We start from the raw sequence: 8,186 nt of genomic DNA, 5'->3' as shown, positions 1-8,186 counted from the left end.
CATGAAATAATAATTATAAAATGGAACTAAGAGGGTGTAAACGGTAGCCTCTTAACGGTCATAGTCTCTTAATGATCATTAAGAGGCTACCAAACAACTCTTAAGAAATATGACGAAAAGGATAACATCTCATCACCTCATCCAAATACGAATCGCCCAACGTGGCTAAATCTAGTTTAACCTAAAAAAAGCATATAAAGCTGGATCCTTTGTGGGACGTGGGTTCAAACATGGTTTAGTTAACATCCACGCTCATTTTGAAGGACCCTATACAGTGTCATATGCGGATATTTTTTTCCTTCGGGTTCGGAAATTTTCAAGACACGAAAGATTGATTGCCTTTTCTGTCTGGTTCGGTCAAGCAGGTTGGTCAAATCACATTATAGAAATATCAAAAATCAAATTACAATGCAAAAAAAAAATGTTATGGCCATAACAACTAATTATTTTTAAATGAAACGTGTGTTAAGGTTCGTTATCAAGGTTACTGAGGATTCGGTGTAAAAGATCCCACGATGTAACATCCCACATCGGTTGGGAAGGAGAACTAAGCCTTCTTTATAAAGAGGTGGATAATTTCCCCATCATAACGCGTTTTAGGCGCTTAATGGTAGTGGCTGAGAGAATAATTCCACAGTTAAGCGTGCTCAGGTGGGAGTAGTATGAGAATGGGTGACCACATGGGCAACCAAAAGCAAATCCGTGACGCGATGGTGGTACGCCCCGGCCAAAGCGGACAATATTATGGTGCGGTGGTAGCTGGTCTGTTACACACGGGATCAATGTCGAATATCTACATGTGCAATGTAGAAAACACATATATATAACACTACACGACTACACGTTTCCCTTTACCAGCCTATGCCCCTGAACCTATACATGGTATGTAAATTGAAAAAAAAGGAAAGAAAAAAAACAGATGACCTTTAATCATGTCTCAGGCCAGGGTTGTGAGCCGTGGTCAAAGTATCACATTGAAACCCCAACTCAACTATATATATATTGAAGAGGTATGTACCCGCCTTAACACCGAGCAAGGCGGGTCAACCCACAAGATAAAGACATTATGAAGGCACAAAGCCAAAACCTATGCGCATGGCGCATACAAAACATGCTCAGGCATCATATGCCCAGGCACACATATGCTCGCGCATCACATATGCGCGCGGCGCATCAGCGCGCGGCGCATATCACATGCCCGTGTATATCGCATCTGCCCAGGCACACATATGCTCGCGCATCACATATGCGCGCAGCGCATCAGCGCGCGGCGCATATCACATGCTCGTGCATATCACATCTGCGCATGAAATATCTGCGCGTGAGAATAAAGAGAAGACCCCGCGCATCCTCAGGGTGAGCGCATATCATACGTGCACATCATCAACCTCGTCCTTATCCAAATCAGGATTAGGGCAACCTTGATTGTGCACATCAGACAACCTTCCAGAAGGCATCTTTTTAAGGAGAAAGAATATGCTGATGTTGATGGCTGCCAAATGAAAGGTCGACAACTCAGCATGACACATGTGTTACCACGTGATTACAACCAACGAGAAAGCGCCAGGTGTCCCAAAGGACACGTGGCGCAGTGCGATTGGAGGAAGCCAACGAGGTTGAGCCCAACCGGTGGTAACCCTAGTACTATAAATACAGCATCAACTCCACTTTGATGACACATTCATACTCAATCATTGACAGTTACAAGCAGTGATCACACATTCAATCATATTGAATCACATTCATTCACAGTCAGTTACATACAATCACACAGTCTCACAACCAAAGGGTATTGAGCAATTAAGCAAATACTCTTGAGATTCTCTGACACACATTATTATCTTCTCCACAAATATACTGATTCTCACGCCGGAGGGTTACCCCAAAGAGGACCCCTCTGTCCCTTTCTGAGGGGTAAGTAACGGCGCTGTTCATTTTGTAGGTGGAAGAACACTGATCCAGAGGAACCATCGGTGAAGTAGTATAATCACACCCGAGGAAAGTAGATCTGCTACCAGTGAGTAGATCCACGTTTCTTCATTGGCGCCATCCACTGTTACAAACGGCAATCAGATCTCATCAGATCTATATATAAAAAAAAAAAAAATCAATCACCATGGTTTCTGGAGTTCGTAACGTTGATCAAGCTCTGGAGGATATTGAACGTGAGGGTGTTAACGACGGACAGCAGGTTCTGAGGGTTCCGCGTGATTCTACGCGTACCACCAGCAACCGTCCCTTCGTCACAACCCCTCACGGCCAGACTGAAACTCCTCCAGACGATCTCACGTTACAAAATATGGCCGGCGCGAAGCTGAAAGGACCAATGGGTCCAGAAGATGAAGCAAATGATCCGAATGAATGGCTCATAAACGAGCAGCGGCGTCTGATTGAAAAGTACAACGAAATGGTCAAGCAGAAGAAGCTAGCCGACCAAACACAAAGGCAAGCTTTTGATAAGCAGACTACAAAGAGGCCGCGCGCGCCGGAAGAAGGACATTCTGTTCACACTGCACACACTGAGTTCAGTGATGAAGAAGTGCATAGCATGAGGAAGACACGGGATACTCATGCAGGAGGTTCACAGCTCCGCGCGCCTGTGAACATGGCGCCTGGAGCCAGAGCAGATCTGGATCTGCACATGCCGTACAGCCCACCTGTCAGAGGGCAAGTGGACGTAACCACGCCCTACAGACCAGCCGTCCTGGTAAAACACTCAAAGTTTACTGCGCGCATCGCGCAGGCTCCCATCCAGCACAAGACAAAGATGCCAAGTGGTCTGGGCAAATATGATGGCACAACAGATCCAGATGACTTTTTGCAAGGTTTCTATAACACGGGAAACCTAGAGAGCTGGACGATGCCAACATGGTGTCATATGTTTGCTCGCTGCCTCACGGGCGCAGCGCGGGTATGGTTCGAGAGCTTGCCGACAGGGCAAATTGATGGGTTCGAGGAACTATTAGAAAAGTTCCAAGCCCACTTCGTACAGCAGCGCAGGCACACGCGCGATCCTGATGACATCATGCACTGCATACGCAGGAATGATGAAACGATTGAAGATTACATCACTCGTTTCAATCAGGAATCCCTGGCAATCGGGGGTATAACTGAGCAGCTCCTGCGCGTGGCCTTTATACAAGGCGCGCGCAGTGATCAACTCCGCAGGGCTCTCGTAAGCAAAGATGGTATGCCCACCACGTGGGCCAAGTTAATGGAGGCATCGCGAGTTTTCGCGAGAAATGAGAAACAGATTGCCCAAGATAGGGCAAGAGAAAGAGCGCATCAGGCAGAATCACCGCGCAGCAAAGAGAAGAGGGCCAAACAGAACTCTGTATGGTCCAGGTTGCAGCCAACAAGTTTTTCTTCCGCGGAAAAACAAGCGCAACCAACCTCACCACAGCCCCAAAAAGAAGTTCGTAATCGCGGGGAGGGTGACAAGAGGGAGGGCGGCAGAGATCCTAGCAGACCTCTGCCAAGAATATGGACGCCCCTCACTAAAACACTTTCACAGGTGTTAAGTACTGAGAATGTCCAATTCAAGCCCCCCAAGCAACTACACTACAAGGGACCGCAAAACAGTGGCAAATATTGTGAATTTCACAGGTCCCCGGGCCACAACACCGACGCATGCCATCATTTAAAGGATGCGATCGAGAAGGATGTAAAGTCAGGCAGGCTGGCTCACTTGGTAAAAAACCAAAGAATAGAAGATGAGCAACCGGAAGGAGCCTCTGCCAGCAAGAAATATAAAAGAATCTGTGTGGCTGAGGGGGGACGACAAGGGCAGACGTCAAAAAAGAGAAGCGCGCAAATCCACGGAGATTGGCGCGAGCAGCAAGTCATCTTCCCAAGAATCAGGGGAGGCCCTTCAATAAGCAGTCCTCTCGTCGTCACCACACACATTGCTCATTACGAAGTGTCAAAGGTCCTGGTGGACACTGGAAGCGAATCTGACATTATGTATGAGCAGTGTTTCAGAAAGTTAGACCCGGCAGACCAAGCGCGGCTCGAAATTGTGAACGCACCAATCTGTGGTGTCTCAAATGAAATCATACATCCCCTAGGCCAGATTCAGTTTGAACTAACTATGGGGGATGATGAGCACAAGCGAGCCGAAGTTGTCAACTTCTTGGTCTTGCCCACCACGTCATGCCACAATATGATCCTGGGTAGGGGAACGATTGCTCAATTTAATGCTGTACCGTCGCCAGCGCACGGCGCATTGGGGTTCCCTACACCAACAGGCGTAACATTTGTTTACCGCGATCATTTGTGCGCAGTGACAAGCACGCCGCGGGAAGGGAGAATGAAACTTCCAATGGCTGACAATGCGCCAGAGAAGTGGATTTTAAACCCAAAATTCCCAGAGCAAACGGTCACAATTGGCGCCACCATTTCAGACGAAACGAGATTGAGAATGAAAAAGTTGCTCACAAAATACACGTCGGTTTTCGCGTGGCAACACTCCGATATGACAGGGGTCCCGCGAGACTTGGCGCAACATTCTCTTAACACGTTCAAGTCGGTGGAGCCAATTGCTCAGAAAAAGAGAATCATGGGGGATGAAAAGGCGAAGGCCATGAATGAGCAAGTGGAGGACCTGTTGCGCGCAAACATCATCCGCCCGATCCGATACCAGACATGGGTAGCCAATCCTGTGATGGTAAAGAAAAGCAACGGGTCATGGAGAATGTGTATTGACTTCAAGGACCTCAACAAAGCATGTCCGAAAGACTGTTACCCCCTCCCAAACATCGACGCAAAGGTGGACTCCGTGGCGCCATTCAAGCTCAAATGTTTCCTGGATGCCTACAAAGGCTATCACCAGATTCAAATGGCACCACAGGATGAAGACAAGACTGCCTTCAGAACCGACAAGGGTGTTTTTTGTTACACAAAAATGCCCTTTGGTTTAAAGAATGCGGGCGCAACCTATCAGAGACTTATGGATTCGGTTTTCAGTGAACAAATCGGAAGAAATCTAGAAGTCTACGTTGATGATTTGGTGATCAAGAGCAGGGAGGAGAGACAAATGCTCAAAGACATCGAGGAAACTCTTCAGCGCCTAACGGAAGTTAACATGAAGCTCAACCCGAGCAAATGTACTTTCGGTGCAGAAGAGGGGAAATTTCTTGGTGTAATGGTCACTAAGGATGGTTTCAAGGTGAACCCTGAAAAGGTGGAAGCCATCCTTGACATGCCTTCACCATCCACCATGAAAGAGGTTCAGAAGCTGAATGGTAGATTGGTGTCAATCAACAGGTTCCTAGCGAACCACGCCAGCAAATCTACTCCATTCGTTAACACCTTGAGGAACTGTTTGAAGAAGAGCCAATTCAAGTGGACGCCTGAGGCTGAGCAAGCTTTCACTGAGATAAAAGAATGTCTCATAAAGTTGCCAGCGCTCACAGCTCCACTTCCTGGCGAAACCCTTACATTGTACCTGTCAGCTGGAGACCGCGCGATCGGCGCAGTATTATTGGTGGATCGCAAGGGGATCCAAACGCCAATATACTATGTGAGTAGGGTGCTCACAGACCCTGAGACGCGCTATTCCATCATGGAAAAGTTAGTTTTGTCACTAACACACGCGTCGCGCAAGCTCCATAGATACTTCAATGGTCATCCTATTGAAGTTCTGACTGGTTACAACATCCAGCAAGTCTTGCGACGCCCCGCGCTCTCCGGAAGGCTGACAAAGTGGGCGCTGGAATTAGGTGAACACACGATCACTTATAAGCCCCGTCCAGCGATAAAGGGTCAAGTTTTGGCGGATTTCATCACGGAAATCCCAGAGGGAAAGATTGAAGAGGCTCAGCGCGAGGTAGACCCTCCGCGAGCAAATGATGAAGAAGATGTTTGGAGGCTATTCACTGATGGAGCCTCCAACAGCGAAGGGTCCGGCGCAGGCCTCAAACTGGTGGACCCTGATAATCATGAATATACTTATGCTATTAGGTTGGACTTCAAGAGTACCAACAATGAGGCTGAGTATGAAGCCCTGCTGGCTGGTCTGCGCATTGCGCGCAAGTTTGGAGTTAAAAGGCTAGAGGCCCATGTTGATTCTTACTTGGTAGCTGCTCAGGTCAACGGCCTATATGACGCCAAGGAGAACACAATGCCTCTATATCTAGAGCAGGCAAAAAAGTTCGTTGAGCAGTTTGACTTCTTCAGAATCATACACATCTCGCGCAGCGAAAACAAGTCCGCTGACGCGTTGAGTAAGATGGCATCAACTAATTTTGATCACTTTGGCAAAGATGTCAGGGTGGAAGTGATGAGCAACCCGTCAGTACAAACGCAATCGGTCCTTGTAATTCATACAACCCCTTCATCCTGGATAACTCCGATAATGGAATTCCTGAAGGAGGGGACGTTACCAGATGATCGCGCACAGGCGAGAAAGATAAGACACAAGGCGCAGAACTATGAACTACTTGATGGTACATTATATCGGCGCTCTTATCTTGGACCGCTCATGAAATGCCTGGATGCTGAAGAAGCAAGCTATGTGATTAGGGAGATTCATGAAGGAATCTGTGGAATACACGCTGGTCCGCGCATGGTGGTTGCCAAGGCAATGAGCTCAGGCTACTATTGGCCAGGCATGTACTTGGATGCGCTAAAAGAAATCCAAAAATGCAAGGCATGTCAGAGCTACGCGCCAAACACCATGCGTCCAAAGAACAACTTGATTCCAGTGACCTCCGCATGGCCTTTCCACAAATGGGCCATTGATATTGTGGGGCCCCTGCCGCAAGCGCAAAGGCGAGTGAAATTTTTGGTAGTGGCGATAGACTATTTCACAAAATGGGTTGAGGCCAAGCCACTAGCAAAAATCACAGCTGAGGCGATGAAGCAATTTATCTGGAGCCACATCATTTGCCGTTTTGGCCTTCCTATGGAAATTGTGAGCGACAATGGCAAACAATTCACTGACAGGAAGATATCAAGCTGGCTCAAAGAATTGCACATCAACCAAATCTTCACGTCCGTCTACCACCCTCAGGGGAATGGCCAAGTGGAGCGCGCGAATCAAAGTTTGCTAAATGGGCTGAAGAAAAGGTTAGAGGGAGAATCCCATTCTTGGGTCAAAGAGTTACCTAATGTCCTGTGGGCGCACAGGACATTAAGCAAAACTAGCAATGGCGAATCCCCGTTCAGCCTAACCTATGGGACAGAGGCTATGATCCCAGCAGAAATTGGATGCCCATCCCATAGGGTACTCATGATGAGCAAAACTGATAACGAGCGCGAAAGAAGATTGGACCTTAACTTGCTTGAAGGGCGCAGAGAAGCGGCTATCATCAATGAAGCCAGATACAAGAAAAAGCTGGAAAAATATTATAATCAGCGCGTTAAAGAGTGCCACTTCAAGAAAAATGATTTTGTCCTTCGAAACAATGAAGCTAGTCGCGCAATACCCCCAGGAAAAATGTCCCCCAATTGGGAGGGACCTTATCAAATTTCAGAAGATTTGGGGAAAGGCGCGTACACTTTAAAAGATTTGAATGGAAAAAAGATACCGCGCGCGTGGAACGCGGCACAACTTAGAAAATGCTTCATGTAAAAAGTTCAAATATGTAACCAAGGCTTTTAAGCCATCATGAATGATGATTCGCGCTATCTTTCAATATTTGTCGCGCTATCTTTCAATATTTGTTCTATTACCTTTGCATACATGTTTCACACTTCCTTTATTAATTTGGAACAATATGACAACACTATATTGACTTCAAAGCAAAATAAAGCGAAGTAAAACATACATGCGCGAGCCTTAGCTCAAACGCGTTAACGAGTCTTAACTCTAAAACGCCAGGGCCTTAGCCCAAACTTACGAGCCTTAGCTCAAACACGTTAATGAGTCTTAACTCTAAAAACGTCAGGGCCTTAGCCCAAAACAAAGAGCCTTAGCTCAAAACACTCACAAACATCCATCTTACATCCCGCGCAGCCTGATCATAAAAATCCTTAAACACAACTAAGGCAAAGTACATGCCATATCATGTTAAGGTCTCAGGTCGAGGTCGCGCGCGGAATCATAGTGGATATCTGAGTAACACACGCTGACATGTAATGGCTAAACTCATACTTCCATATAAATACCGCGCGACAACGACGCGCAAAAAAGAAATAATGAAAATTTGGCGCGCATGTCAGCATGAGCAAGATACTGCGAAACC

Source organism: Bidens hawaiensis, unplaced genomic scaffold (assembly GCF_021521415.1).
Source record: "Bidens hawaiensis isolate Kalapana, Puna unplaced genomic scaffold, B.hawaiensis_p1.1 tig00006617_1, whole genome shotgun sequence".
In the NCBI taxonomy this organism is placed as follows: Eukaryota; Viridiplantae; Streptophyta; class Magnoliopsida; order Asterales; family Asteraceae; genus Bidens; species Bidens hawaiensis.
Note: the sequence above shows the minus strand (reverse complement) of the source record.